Source organism: Atractosteus spatula, chromosome 2 (assembly GCF_055471065.1).
Source record: "Atractosteus spatula isolate fAtrSpa1 chromosome 2, fAtrSpa1.hap1, whole genome shotgun sequence".
Taxonomy (NCBI): Eukaryota; Metazoa; Chordata; class Actinopteri; order Semionotiformes; family Lepisosteidae; genus Atractosteus; species Atractosteus spatula.
In genome coordinates, this window is record NC_142707.1 from 59,815,646 (window position 1) to 59,831,324 (window position 15,679).

Here is a 15,679-nt window from a genome sequence, read left to right on the forward strand (position 1 = left end):
AAACATTCCCCACTGTAGTTACCTACATTGTGCATTATCATCCAGCGCAATGAGTCATTATTAAAACATGTGGTACAAGTCACTTATTTCTGACGATGAGAGTGGGTGGCCAGGCACGAACACTTTAGTGCAGTGCAGCAGGTGCTAACAGTAAGGTACTCTACTTTTCTGAGGCAGCATCTGTGAAGAAGCTAAAACTGAGATATGCATATTACTCAACCTGACTAGTTTCTTTTGTTCTACGGCTTGTTTTCCACCATACTTCTACATCCAACATCTCGACAATGAAACATCAAATTTCCATCCCGGTAAGGGTATTAGGACGCTGTGTTAATCCAAAATGTTTCACACCATATTAAGAAGAATACTCACATTTAATGATTGAATAGTTCCCATTTCTACATTTCAAATCAAAACATAGAGCACTGAAGAGAAAGAACACACATATGAATAATGATCTAATACAGTATGAACTTTTCATTTCATCTTATCAATAGATATCAATTAATATATAATGGAAAAAACAGCACTTCATTCCTTTAGAGTTTATTGATCCACAGAGTAAAAATATCACAAGATCCCATTTCTTTCAGCTGTTGCTCATGTTACAGCAGAAATCACAGTTAGTCATATGCATGTTTAGCTTTTGTGCAAAAAAGCCTGAATATTTCTCTTTTACCCTGATTGTACATTTTCTCATTGCTATTTATCAGACACCACAGCTTCAGCCCTATTTTTAATCCCTGTTCACACCATTATACAGTACTTTCAATCAGAATCAGTGAAGGACACCACTGTTGTCAGGGTTCCCATAGTAACACAATTTGTATTTCTATACAGTTCGGTTTCACGCATTGTCTACACCCGAGGTTCATACAAAAGCTAACCAATGTCTAATAAATAGGACAAGCAAAACTCAGATTCCTCCTATGATCAGAAAAGCACAATGTTCCTTAAAGGAACAGAAATATACAAACCATTATCGTTACTGTATAGGTGCTTGATAGAAATACGAAAGCCTGTAAATACAAGCATGTTGATTTTCTACAGTCAGTTCAACAACATCTGCACAGTCTCACCACCTATCTAATGATTAGGTTTGAAAATTATTAATTACTCCACAAATGGCGAACACATTATTTTTTAGGGGCTTTCCTTAAATTCTAACAATTCAGGTACTATTTTACTCTGCTGTATTTCATTACAATACTGTTCCCAAAGTGTTAAAGGACAATGGTTGGTCAGTACTGCAAATACAGATACTGAATTTACAGTTCTTTATGCACAAAATACAACTGAGATATATACTTAATGTAAGACTTTAGAATAATAATTTTTCAACACACATAGAATATTAACATATCCATCCATTTTCTAACTGCTTTATCCAATACAGTGTCGCAGGGGAGCTGGAGCCTATCCATGCAAGAAACAGGCCCAAGGCAGGGTACACCCTGGATGGGACACCATCTATCGCAGGGCAACACACACACATAAAAACGCACACCAGAGTCAATTTTCTCAGAAGCCAATTAAGTTGCATTATGTCTTTGGACTGTGAATGGAAATCGGAGCACCCAGGGGAAACCCACACAAACATGGGGAGAACTTATAAACTCCACACAGATAGCACTCTCGATGTGGGATTGAACCCAGGGCCCCAGCACTGTGTGGCAGCAGTACTAACCACTGCGCCATCATGTTGCCTTGTATGCAGAATACCTACACTCTTAATATCTCCAAAGAATACTGTTTGCTGAAGACACAAGGCATCTTTTTTTTTTCTTTAAGTCCCCTCCAACTTAACCAGGCGGGTACCAGACACACAGCCTCAGCATTCTGACTAAATATAGCCTAGCTATGCAGTGCTATGTCGTCTAACGGACGTTGCCTGCAAAAGTGCAATGGGTTGCACTTGTGTAGGTACTGTAGGTACGTGTCTTCCGGGATGAATCACGCACGCATCATTTTGTGACAGAGTACTCAGAGCACAGTTGTTACAAGCCCTAACCTTTTACAAGCCTTCACAATTGATGTCATCTCCAACTGGTGCTGCAGAGCTGTCTGCTATATGCAAATTTAATAACTTTAAAATGACTTTACTGACTGTCTGTGTCAGGGGAAAAATCTGCATCCTCCCTCCAAAGGTAAGATTACACAATGTAGTCTAAAGGCTCTTCTCAGGTCTGGCATATTGCTTGATAGGCACAAGACAGAAATTCACACACTTCCCACAACTGCTTGAAAACCCCTCTAATGCATTTGTAGCTCAATGTGAGACCCTTAACCATCCCACAGTAAACACACAGTAAACGAGACAAAGTCACCAGTATCTAAAGTTATCCTTAGGGCAGGAAATGGTTAGTGGAGGAGGTAAGCTGAATAAAAGACTGGAAATAAAAAAACAGAAATCTAAGAAAAATTCAGAGAGCTGCGGAACAGTTTTTAAAGTTAAATGAATTAGCAATGGGCAAGAGCAGCGTCAACATACCTTTTAGTTAATTTCTCAGAAAAAGAACAAGGATAATTTTACCTTGGACTCAAAAAAGGTTCTCAAAGTTCTCAGTTGCGCACTGCCAGCTTGTATCTCTGCCATGGGGGATTATATATCCTATGGTGATTTGTAAGTCTGTGAATGTATTAGGCAGCACTGCTGGTGCTGGCGAAATCTGGCCTGCAGTGCCAGGCTGTGTCTTCAAGTGCTATACACTACAGCACAGTAATGAACAACAATGGGGGCTTTGTAGTGCTGTTGAGCTCTTCTATCACTATCAGGACTTCAGCAGTTACCCACACGCAGTGGCTTTAGTACGTATTAGAACCACCAGACTCACAAATGTTTGTTGAAGTTGTTGTAAAAAGAAACTAAAGAAAGCTAGGCAACTCAAAACAAAGTTTCATGCACACGCGCTGGGTAAACAGTCTTCTTATTTCTAAATTGTTTCAAGGTCTACAAGGAAACGAGGAGTAATGACAAAACAGGGTTTATTTTGTTTTTATCCAATGCATTTCTTGTGCTCAAAGAAATGTGCCTACTCATGGTAAAATCACAAATGCAATATTCATTCATGAAAAGGGCATAAAACACAGCCAAAGGATTATACGAAAATTCTACAAATCAAATTAGAAAAGCATCTAGATCATGCAGATCAGATCTGCAAAAGAGTGGTTTAAATGGTTAGATTATGCTTAACCTGATAGATTTCTTCGAGCAAATAAACAAGGATTGGTCTGATAGCTGGCAAATGAAATTTAATGAACAACAAAGAAAGATATTACAAGCAGGAAAGAAAAAGAGAGAATTGTAAATATCTAATGCCTGTATATGGTACTGAACTGGAAGTAGCCATAGATTAGACATACTTGATGGTGTTCATGCTGAATCTTCACTTTTTTCAACTACGCAGTGTGGGGAAACAACAAAAAGGTCAATAAAATGCTTATATACAGTATGTGGTTAAGAGTGTAGAATGTAAATCAAGTTATGTTAAAATTGTCGTCAACTTTAGAAACCATGCTAAAAGATACTGTACTTTCATTGTCAAAGGAGAAAAAGCAGACTACTTCCTGGTCTGTTGGGGATGTCACACTCAGACAGTTTTTCTAACCTGTAATAGAGAGCACTACATTGGAATTTAATTCAGGTGTTTAAAGTCCTGAAAGGAACCAAGCGCAAGACCAAGTGCACTAAGAGGATATCTTCTAGATGAGCAGCAACACGAGGACCCGAGGGCACAAGTGAAATTAAGTTCAGGGCCAGTCCAGACAGAGGGCAGGGAACACTTTTTTTATACAGGGGAGTATATGGCTGAACTACTGTGAGATCCTTCAAGAAATAGATTCTGGATTTGTAGACATTAATCACCTATCAAAAAATGAAGCAAAATAACCCAAAAATTATTTTCTGTTGGTTCTAAAATAACTGGTGAAATCGATGATAAATTTAGCAATTTTATACTTTTTAGATTAAAAAATATATACTGTATATAAACGACAGCAAGACGAATAGTCATTGGTTGTGCTTCCAACATACAGTATGTAACAAAATGGCACGACTACTGAAGTATTCCCATGCTGTCTCCTGAACATGAAGAAAACGAGGGTGTGACTTCAGTACAAGGATGTTTCTGCAGTTCACGTTCTCGGTCTCCTCAGCCTGATCCACAGAATTAGTCCTTATGCTCTGGACTAATGATCCCCATACACCACATGTATGGAGGGCTGAACAAACGACTCATGAGCCTGTACATGTTCCACCAGCTACCAGATCATACTGTACCACTGTCAGCAACAGACCTACAAATCACATCTCATTGCCTTCAAGTCACAAGTCCAAGACTCAGACTGCCTGTGTCCACAAGTCAGCAGAATCCTCAGACATAGTCAACAAGATACTACACATATTTCACAATTTCTTCTCAAAAATGTTTTAAAGGACAGGCTTTTTCTGCCCTATAGATATGAGGGATACAGCTTCTATTTCAAATTACAAATGAACGCAAAAACCTTAGGGTTTTTTTTGACAGCTCTTTGTCTGATGTTTTTCTGAGTATAAAAGAAAACAGATTTTGACGACTACTAATATGAGGGAATGACATTTCCATGTGTTTTATCTCTCAGAGATAGTGATAATATGGCAAACTGCACAGTAGAGCAGCAGAAGAACAAAAGATATAACAAACCAGAACTCTCTCTAAAACTGTTATGTTGTTGTTGATCTATGTAAATGTCTTATTCAGTTACAGAACACTCCTAATGGCGTAGATGGCTTGTCAACAAAAAACATTATCATATTTGTTTCTGTCACTACAAACTGGTGAGAACAACAAAACAAGTTTTGTAAGATTTTTTTTTTCTTTTACAAGTATACTAAATCTAAGGCATAAAAATGCATGCTTATTGCTTGTACAGTATATCTTGAAGGGCTGAACAAAAAAATACACTTGAATAAACGACCTCACCACTTATTTATTCCTTTAAAGAGCCTTCATTTATACATTAACAATTAATACAATTATTGAAAGTCATATGCATTCATCTTATGTGCTGTAATACATATTATATGCAACTCTCAATAGTCATGTTACATTTTAAGAAAGCATGAAGAAAATGCTCTGTAAGTGCTTGTCAAACAGCTTGTTCATCCACTTTCTGCAACCTGTGACATTTACACACAACTAAACACCCGTGCCAACCCACACAGCACTGCCAAATCAATGACACAGATGCCAGCATAACACTTCTGTGTTCTAACCAGAATGTGATCCCAGTCCCTCTCAGCTGGCAGACATCCAGATTGGTAGAGGAGAACACATTTCACAACAGCAATGCATTTCAAAGGCTTACTCTTTCTCCTCCTTCAAGGCAAACATGATGGTTCAGGAGGGGAAAAAAGATCCAGCCAGTTCAAGAAAGGGCAAGTCTTTCTTTAAAACTGTAAAACAACTCGCGTTAAATTATTTTATGCTCTGGATTTTTCATTGCCCTACTATAGCACTGGATTCATTTTTTAAAAGCCCGGCAAAACAGTGGCATCTCTTTAGTCCTCAAAGCTCTGCAAATATGAAACAGTTAAGCATGGTAGGCCCTTCTCAAAGAAGCAAATTAAAAGGTTAAATCAGGCCATTTCTTTCATAAATAAGAAAACACTTTGCTTTCTAACTCCATTGACTCAAAAGGACTATTGAGACCTATCCACAGCAAAATGATTCATTCCATAACAATAAAGTCTGTTCTTTTGCACAGTGAGTAATATTCTCTCAAATGTGATATATTCTAGATTCACCCAGTGGTATGGCACCTTCACTACACTGATACACTGCTACAAAGTGACAGGAAGAGCATGTCAAACTCAAAACACAAAGTTCACAGAGTTAAAATGATAATCAAAGAATATTCTTGGGCACTGTCAGTGGGTGCCTATGAAATTCAACGCTGAAAATAAAAATAAAAAAAAACATTTCATAAGCTCCACGTACACTCTATCAGGCAAACAGGAATAATATCTGCCCCAAAAACAAAATCTTGTATCATCTTGCTAACTGGCTTGATCCAAAAATAACTATTGGTCATTTCACTTTTTATTTTTATCCACATTAGTTGATTTCCCTTTTCAGTGGCATTTTCAATGCAAAACATTTCTCCCTTTCCATTCGAAAGAGAGAGAACACATCCTGTTGTTCAGAACAAGTATGCAGGCAAGCACCCAAGCTGAAGCCCACAAATTGCAAAGAAATGTACATATTCAGTCACCCACCTCAGTCAGCTGTCAGTCCACCCTTCTTGGCAGTCCCAATCTAATCCCAGTTCACATCCATCTCACAAGCCCTGTGTTTGAGAGAAAGTGAAAAGGTCAGCAACAAACTCTTATACACACACAGCTACAGTACACTAAAGCGAACCCAGCTAGCTCCCGTCCAATGGAAGACATTTTTTGGGGACATGTGAGGTAACACATACCAGTTCAGTACGTCACTGCAAAGAGCAGGTAATCAGAACAGGCCTGGGGGCACACCAGACCAAAACCTGACCATGTCAAAGTGAACTGGCCAATTAAATAACTTTCCCATAATTGTTTCTGCCCTAAAGACAGCACAGAGAATTGTAGCTTGGCACACGACATCACTCTATGTCCGTTTAATGCAGAACTACCCCAAAGTTATAGTCCATGGTCATGGGGACTAAAACAGAGAAGATCAGAGATGCAGCCAGCATTTCCCTGCAAGCACTGAAGCAGCAGACCCTGCTCTGGGCTCCGCAGGCCGACGTTATTCAGCATTATTCGAGAGCTGTCTCAAAACCGGCACACGGCGGCTCACATGCGTGCTGCCCACCTGACAGTCTGTCCTTTGCATCCTCTGAGTAATGAAGCCTCCTGGGGTTAAATTAGCACCCAAGCATCCAGGTCCTCTCAGCGTTAGTGAACACACTGACATCCTATGAAAAGTGAGCTATTCCCATCTACTGTCAGCAGCCTTCCCTCCCTCTCTGTCACTAACCCAGCTTGTACAGAGGAGGAAAGAGAAAAAAAATTATCATATTTCTTCGGCATAAACACCTGCTTGCTGATTGGCTGGCTGAGAGCAGTGGAAACATCAATCGTAGCAGCGATGCAGGCAGTGGCTGTTTGCAGAGTGCGGAGATAAAATTAGGTCTCAGCTGGTTCTGCTGCAGAAACCGAGAGACAGAGGGAGGTAGGGAAAAAAAAAGACTACTACTTTCTCAAAGCAGGAAGGAGGGGAGGCCATGAGTGTTTCCTGTTGTGCAGCTGAGGCAAGCAAGGACGTCACTGTTCACACTCCCTGGGGGCGTAAGCAGGACCAGGGGCCAAAGTTTAGACAAATTCAAATACACTGAAGGAACCCACTGTAAATACAACCTGTCCTCCGTTGCTTTGAATTAAAAATCACGGGATTATAGTTTTGTTTTGTTATTGGATCTCAAATTAAATCGCATTAAAGAAAGATCTTTTTTTTTCCTTATAGAATTCTATTTCTACAAACCTAGAATGATTTATTTGGCTGTTCCGATACAAACCAGACTTTTTGGCATTACGATTCCCACAAAATAAACTGCCTTTCTCTCAACAAGACAAGGTCCTGGTGAGGAATTTAGTTTACTATTTAGTCATAGTTTGTGCAATACACCTAGCAAATTTGATACCAGGAAACTAGTGTTATAATACTTTGTGGCTTGATGAGGAGTGAGCTCTTATCACGTCTTTTACAAGATGCAAATGAGAAATTGTCCCACTTTTTTCTTTCACTGAAAATATGATTTACAAGGAAAAAATAAAGTTTTCTTCACACCCTTTTTAATGGGCCTGTGTTTCTTTTATTCACAGTATTCATTCTTAGCACTTCTCATTAGGCCTGGTTTCCTGATACAAAGAGTTTCGCCATTATTTGGATACAGATCCTAATCCAAGCAGAGATAGTATCCAACTTCCTCCTGTACTAATTCTGTTATTAAAATTAAGTAAATGGACATCCGACAGCAAAATATTATTCACCTTAACACTACAAAACAAATGGAGATATGACATAGGGCTCAAACTAATTCTGTTTGTAACGCAGCACCTACTCAACAAAGTATCAGTGGACTCAGTTTCATTGTGTAGTTTTAGCATTAGGCGCATCACACCAAGCGCGGTGTCTTTCATTTCCACAGGTGCCTGTCTGCAAACAGGAGCACCACACAAGCTCTTATTGCAGTGCATTAAATAAAGCTGCTTTTTGATTGATTAAGAATAAACTACTAATGATTCCCTCACAGCTACACCTTATCTCTTTACTGTGTGGGCAAGGTCGTACAGATTTCATCGTCCAGGGTTTTCAGGAGAACTCCAGCAGAAAACAACTCCCATGAGAGCTCAGACTGAGATTCCTTGTTTATGCCATACAAATACTCCAATATTTTAATAAATTACTTACTTTTAAAGAACCAGTTCCAACTTTAACTTGTGAGTTTAATACATTCAGCTACACAATTTTGCACACGTGTCTTTAAGGCATTTTTATATCTACACCAAAGATAACTCAGCACAATTTACATACTGTATATATTCCAAAGTTGTGGAAATGAACATCTTTATAATATATAATGTTCTTATATACTTATTATGCTTTGCTGTATATTTTGCATTTTTGCTTCAGTGTTCTAATTGTTAACGACTGTAAAATTTGGCGATTATTGCTTCTCTAATGAATGACAGTCCAGACGCTCTTGTGATAAGCAATGTGTACATCTTTGTGTAAATATGGTCTACATAACATACTGTATACTGTATAAACAAGAAAAAATGCAGTACATTAATGGCAAGGCTCCAAAAAGTGGAGACAGGAAAAAGGACAGCATGCAGAAGGAAAAGGTTGCCATTTTAAAAGAGGTGTTAGCACTCGTGTTCTGTTGTGGAGTGGTTGAGTGTTTTGTTTTCCTTGTTCATTAAGGGAACATTAAATTTACACCATTATTAAAGCCTATCCTACTGTCCAGCCAAGACAGAAATCTCCCATTTTTATTTCTTCATAACACTAGAAGTTGCCAAGGTGTTCTCAAAGAGGCCACACAGACATGTTTCCTTCTTGTGTCTGCCGATTCTGTCATTTACAAATGACCGTATGATAAACATGCCGAGACACGTGTAGGTTTCTTTATCTTTTACCATCAGCGAATTTTAGAGAATGATGACATGACTAACATTTTACTGACGCAGATAACAGGAGCGGGGAGAACCCCAAATAGTTAAAATCACATTGGCAAAGCGTGCCTCGTTCTTAAAAGACACTGATGCAACAGATAGAAAATAACACCTAAGCCAAGTTCCTGGTTTGAGAAAACCACTTTGATGAAGTGCCGTTTTTAAGGCACGCAGAACGCGAGCATCAAGAGCACGAAGAGTGAATGGTAAGAGGGCCATGAACAAATTCAACGGGTACAGTGACTTACATCCGAAACTTACCACGATCTTCTACATCCCCCCCCCAAAAAAAATTCTCCGGTCTTAAAAGTTCAAGGTGGAATTCGATACAAAGAGAGGTGAAGACGGTGCGAGTTGGACCGCAGTTGTGTCCAAAATATAAAAATAACAGCCAGCTGTTTCGAACACAAAAGACAGCACAGCGTTCGTAATCAAGTATTCACCTGGTGACAAATCCCCTTATGCCCTCGGCACCATTGCATGCGAAGGGCTGACAGCTGCGCCGGCTGACGTTGGGCACTGTTCCGTTTCCACACGCACACCCCGCTAGCTGGAGCGCCGTAGGAGGCCGTGAGAACAAAGTCTGCCGCTGCGCTGTCTCGTGCCGCAGTGGAAAGGAAACCGGGGGCTACTCAGCACCGACTGATAGCTCAATTCACAAAACCCCGGCTTAAATGCAGGGCAATGCACGTTACGCTAAGTGCAGCATTATTACTGGGATACTGGGAACAGAGCACAAGAAAGCTTCACTGCTTCAAAGGGCAAGTTCAAAACGTGAAGCTGGAACAATACTGTACATGTCTCTAGAAAACTTGCTTGGAAAATTGTCAGTGTTTTACAAAACGAAACAGAAATATTTTTTTCCTTCTACAACCTGGTCATGAATACATGTATTGTTTTATCTCTTCCAAAACTGGCTACCTCTCCTTCTGATGACCTTCTCATGACCTATCAAAAACAACCAAAAGGGAGCTGGTCAGTTTCAAATTTCGCACCTATTTAGTTGAGTTTACAACTGCATGATATCTACAGAGAAGGAAACATTAAAAAGACTTAGATATTGGACTTTACACTTCTTTACTCATTCGGCAATATCATCAATATTTTAACTTCGTTTTAACTTTGAACTTGTTGCCTTTACCTTCTCAGGTCTTCTTACTGTCTGCTTGTAAATGGAACACCATGATTCCACTCAAAAGTTATTAAAAATACTTACAAATACTATAATCAGAAATTTGGAAGATCTTAGGGGGCTGACTGTGCCAAGCTGTGAATTTCCTAAATCTTAAAACTCTCAGATTATGAAAGTAATTTGAAAAAAATCAGTAATTCTGAGCTCCTGGTGCCACTGGTTTTATTGTTCCTATATGTCAAAAACATCAGCACTGCGTGTCCTCATGAATGGTTAATCACCCATCCAGTACTGGTCAGCTACACTCCAGTTTTCTTAATTATTAATTATGCTTACCTCAAACAATAACACTGTTGACTCAATATGGTAGAACACTGCAAAAACAAGTCTTTAGAGTCAAGGGTCAATGACTTTCATTCTCAGGCACTGACAGACACATCAAGAAAATCCTTGTGTAGACTCCAATTACAGAGACTGCATCTGCACAACAAATGAAGGCTTCTTTTTTTTAGAATTTAGATTTTAACATTTCTAAGAGACACTTTCTCTCAATTCTCAATTACTCCCATCCAAATAAAATAACAAAGACAAAGCACGCGTAAGAAATCAAATAAGGTACAGTACTGAGGTGACTTTAGGAAAGGCACAAAAACATTGTGAGCCATCAGTCACCACAATATATTTCTTAAGTTTCAGTTCCCTGATTGCAATGTTATTTTTTACTTGAAATGTAAAACAATGTCAGGCATGCAAATCACCTAGCTCCTTTCTTCTTCTTCTTCTTCTTCTTCTTCTTCAGATTGAACGGTTGATCCAACAAACTTTTTTTTTACTCAGAGCATTGTGGGAGACAGTAAAAGCTACCCAGCCACTCTGTTCAAGCTGAAACCCTGGCTTCTTTTAAGAAACAGCTGGATTTGATCCTCAGATCACTTATCTAATGGCAACCAAATGAGCTAGATGAGCCAAATATTCTTTCATTTGTAACATTTCTTATGTTTCTGGGAACATGCACTGAAGGTCTGTCATTCTCTTGGCATAGAGTCTGACACACAGACACACTTAGACCATTGCCTGTCTGCATGACTCACATGTTCAATTTTTAAGGTACACCTGAAAGGACTACTTAGAGAGGCAGGTGAAAACTCTTCCTGTGTGTCGAGTGGCTATGAAAATCAACCTCTTGGGCCCATTACTAGGTAAGGCACAAAAAGGATTGTGGACTCTTTCTACATATTTTATTTAATTAGTAAATGCACAACCAGGTAAGGACATGTTATCCACTAATACCAAAGTGCCATTTTGGGTTACAAAATTGTTCCGTTTCTCACAGAAGAAAACCAAAACCACCATAAATAATAGAGGGTGTGCAGGAGGTGTACTTGTTTTGAAAAGAGTATTATCAAGTTTCTTGTATGGATCGCTACTGAGCTGTTTACAATTTGTGTTTAAACTGTAGAGTTTGAAATTATAGGTCTACATTCAGCTTGTGTAACTTATTTCATGTTTTTTCTGCTTTTTATCTCTTTGTTTGTAGTGATTCTCTCTTTCCGCTTAGACTACTAGCTTCCTAATTATTTAAACAAGAAAAGTACTTCTATAAGAAGTATATTCTATCAGAATCATCTCAGCTAAATAAATGAAAAGGGGAGTGTGGCATTAAAAACAAATTGTTTGCTCTGTGTTCTGAGCACTTTGCAACATTAACTCACTTCTGATCACCGTTTTACATAATCTGCTTTAAATCACTCAAGAACTGTTCCTACAAGTAAAAACAGATGTTTCTCCTCAGTATATCTCAATGTAAAATTTCTGCAGTAAACTGGGAGATGCGAAGAAGTACTTAACATCACCTTCAATAAACGAAGCAGATTAAAACAGTAACAATTGTTCCACCAAACCCATCAGCGTTCTGCTGCAGCAGAAACAGATGGTTTTCCTCTTCATCCATTACAGTAAGTGTAAAATTGCCATAAATATAGTACCAACACTTAAGTTCTCATACAATTCACTAGCCAGAATTTATGGAGAAAACTTAATCTGCCCTTGAACTTCTTAGAGAACAGTGTCAGAGTTACATTACCACAAAAAAAGCCTATTGGACAGGAAAATATGTTTTTTATTCTATACTGTTAAAACAACTTTAGCACAGTTGTAATTCATGTTGTAATATACAGTTGGCGAGAGTACCTTTTTAAAGCATTTCATGGATACATCCATCCATGTTGTAATCACCTCATCCAATTTATGTCACGGAGCAGCCAGAGTCTATCCTAGCAAGCAACGGGTGCAAGGCAGGATATCCTCAGGATGGCACGCCAGTCCCATGCAGACCACACACAGACACAGACAGGCACACACTCACACCAGGGCCAATTTTCACAGAAGCCAATAAACCTACCGGTATCTCTCTGGACTGTGGAAGGAAACCGGAGCACCTGGAGAAAACCCATGCGAACACGTGGAGAACATGCATACTCCACACAGACAGCACTGCAGGTCCAGAACTGAGCACAGGGTTCCAGCATTGCAAGGTGACAATGCTAACCACTGTGCCACCATTCTGCCTCTTAATGAATACAGTCATGGACAAATGCTCTGGTAAAAAAAACGTCAGGGAACATGAAGAAAGCAAACTACTGTATTTTTTCAACAATACAAGCACTCTGACTTTTGTGTTGCATATACAGTACATCAGCCTTGGTTAAATGTTCTGGTTATTTGCAACTGATGCACAGTTTTGACCATGACTATATGTCTATATTGCTGTCCTACAGATACTACAGAAACTATCCTACAGAACACCTCCACCCAGAAAAGAGTCCATATCTGATTAAATAGGTCTTTATTTAGGAAAACCTATTGTACATATCAGAGCCACTTCAAGGTTCACCCTACACAATGGCTTCATGACTTCAGTCTGCTCGTTTAACACAAAAAGAATTACCTGGATGGTCGCTGCCTTAAAAGTATTATTTTGTGCATAAGAAAAAAAAACTACCAACCCTGCTTCTGCAATTGTTAAGCTCTCTGCTTACAGAATTATTGAGATCATTCCAACAAAGGCTGCAGTAGAGAAAAAAAAAGGATTTTATTAACGATTTGGTGACCAAGAAGAAACAACCCAATTGTTTATGTCTAACACCAAACTTAAGGTGGTTTGTATAAAAAAGAACTTGTACACCTACCTAGAATTAATAAAAATGGTCTTGCAATTTTATTTTATTATATTGCTTTTAGACGTTTACATACAGTAAACATTTAGCTTTCTGTACTTTCAGAAGGGTTACTAGCCATAGCATTGATTGGAGGGAATAATATGAGTGAAATAGGAAGAAACCGATATTGTGAAAGCAGTAACCCTCTTACATTACAGTAATTCACAGCGGTGGTGTTACTACAGTAATACTCATTTACTACTGTAACTGCAGGGCGTTCTGCGTTAAGACCGAGATAATGTCAGCGTTGACTAATAAAATAAAAAATATATATTTTCCCAACAATGCAAAACAAATCAGTGATTGCAGGGCATTTTGAGAGACTTGATGGGAGGGGAGGTGGTGATTTCTGAAGCGTGCATTACACGAACCTACACGACGGCTTCCGCGGTTCAAATGCCAACCCGTGAAGAGCAGGGCGCCCTTTTCTGTTGCTGTTGCTGTTGCTGTTGCTGTACCCCGGCGGACACAACTTTGCGAGCGGAGAACATCTTCTTTGAAACGAGCCGAGCTCCCCTTGTTAACCCCCTTCCTGTCGTCCAACGCGTCATGGAACATTCCCGGAACGAGCCAGCGTCCCACCCACCTTCCCTCTCCCTCCCTCTCTCTCTCACACACGTACATGCAAGACGGGCTGTGACAGTTCACACAGAGATCACCGACCGCCTTCAGCGGGGGACAACGAAAAAGGAAATTTGTGCGCGGTCCCACTAAGGGCGGGTGTTGGGACACAAAACAGACCTTTTCGGCTCATAGCAATCGTGACCGTTTCAAAGCAAGCGGCCCAACCCGCACACCCTAGAACAGCTATGCAAATTCCTCGGGATATTACGCAACCTCCCTAATCTGCATGCAAGCAACTGGGTATTCCCCACATATCCCAGTAACTAGTACGAACTCGATTTATTATTTCGGCGATGGTTTCTGCTCTCGGCGACCAAACGTCGCGGTGTCGTCACCCCGGCGACCGGTTAGCGCAAAGCCACTCACCGTGTCACGTCTGAAGTGTCATACATCCACACACGTCCACCTACATCCAGCTAGAGAAATGTCAGCCCCTTTCGTGAAAACGATAACTAGGTGACAGCTCCGTCTTTAACTCTTCGATACGGACACTCCGATGAGAGTTGGAAGTCAGAGGAATTTGTAACAGAAACGAAATAAGTTAATGACAACTTATCTCCGACAACAACCACGACAAATAAAAATAAAATCTGGTGTCTAGCTAACGCTCGGCTTCGTTACACCTGCGGAAGGAAAGCTGTCAGTGAATTCCTGCCGTCGCGAAGTTTTTGAGGAGCGTGAACTCAGAAGGAGCCTGTGATCAGGAGACAGACAGGGTTATTCCTGGCACCACTTCCCAGAATAGAAAAAAAAAGGAGAGCTTGGCCCGTGACGTCATCGGATCCCCCCTCGCGTCCCAGAGTGAGGCTGAACTAGTGAAACCAGGCTGCGCGCTGAGGAGAGCTGCGCTCCAGCCACCTCCCGGGGCTCCGCACACAGGGAACTCCCTCAGCGCCGCGGCCGGGACGTGACGAGCAGTAAAGCAGAACTTGACTTGCCGTGCCGCGCTGAGATCTTGTCGGGGTGAAAAGGAAGCCTGCTGAGATTAGATTTTTTTTTTTCCCCAAGTCCTCTTTCGCTTCACTTAAACACTGCTGCAGTAAAGCAGTGCACGTATTTACAGTGTGTCTCGGGTAGCCGTAAGACTTAAGGACAAAATTTCATCTTCATAATTAAGCTATATTCTCACTTTTCTTGCAGGTGGCGGTGAATAGGTGGACTATACAAAAGAACACGCTGCATGGATATCAGTTGTGTTACCGGACTACAGCCTACCCAAATACGTTCTACAAACGTATTGAAGAGTTCAGTGGAGAAATACCACATAAGGCTATATATTATACAACCTTTTTTTTTCTAAATCCCAGTTTTCTGCAGGATGCAGCACAAGTATACGTCTTAAAAACCTTAGGCTGACAATTCTAAACATCCACTGATAAGCAGACCTGTAGTTTTGTCAACAAAAATGGAAAGAATGATTCATTTTCAGAGGAAATTGTGCTTCATAACAGGAAATGAATGAGAGGAATGTGGCCAACCACAAATAAACAACCTGACAATGTTATT

General features: G+C 40.0%; 1 protein-coding gene across 1 annotated transcript in view; it reads right to left on the reverse strand.

The window, feature by feature from the left end:
* hivep2a (HIVEP zinc finger 2a) overlaps positions 1-14,845 on the reverse strand; it is a 101,156-nt gene extending 86,311 nt beyond the window's left edge. The window contains exons 1-2 of the mRNA XM_088933431.1: positions 14,540-14,845; positions 6,257-6,327 (exon numbers count right to left, since the gene is read on the reverse strand). The gene's annotated coding sequence lies outside the window, so the exon portion shown is untranslated. The remainder of the gene's footprint in view (positions 1-6,256; positions 6,328-14,539) is intronic.
* Positions 14,846-15,679: the final 834 nt, after the last annotated feature.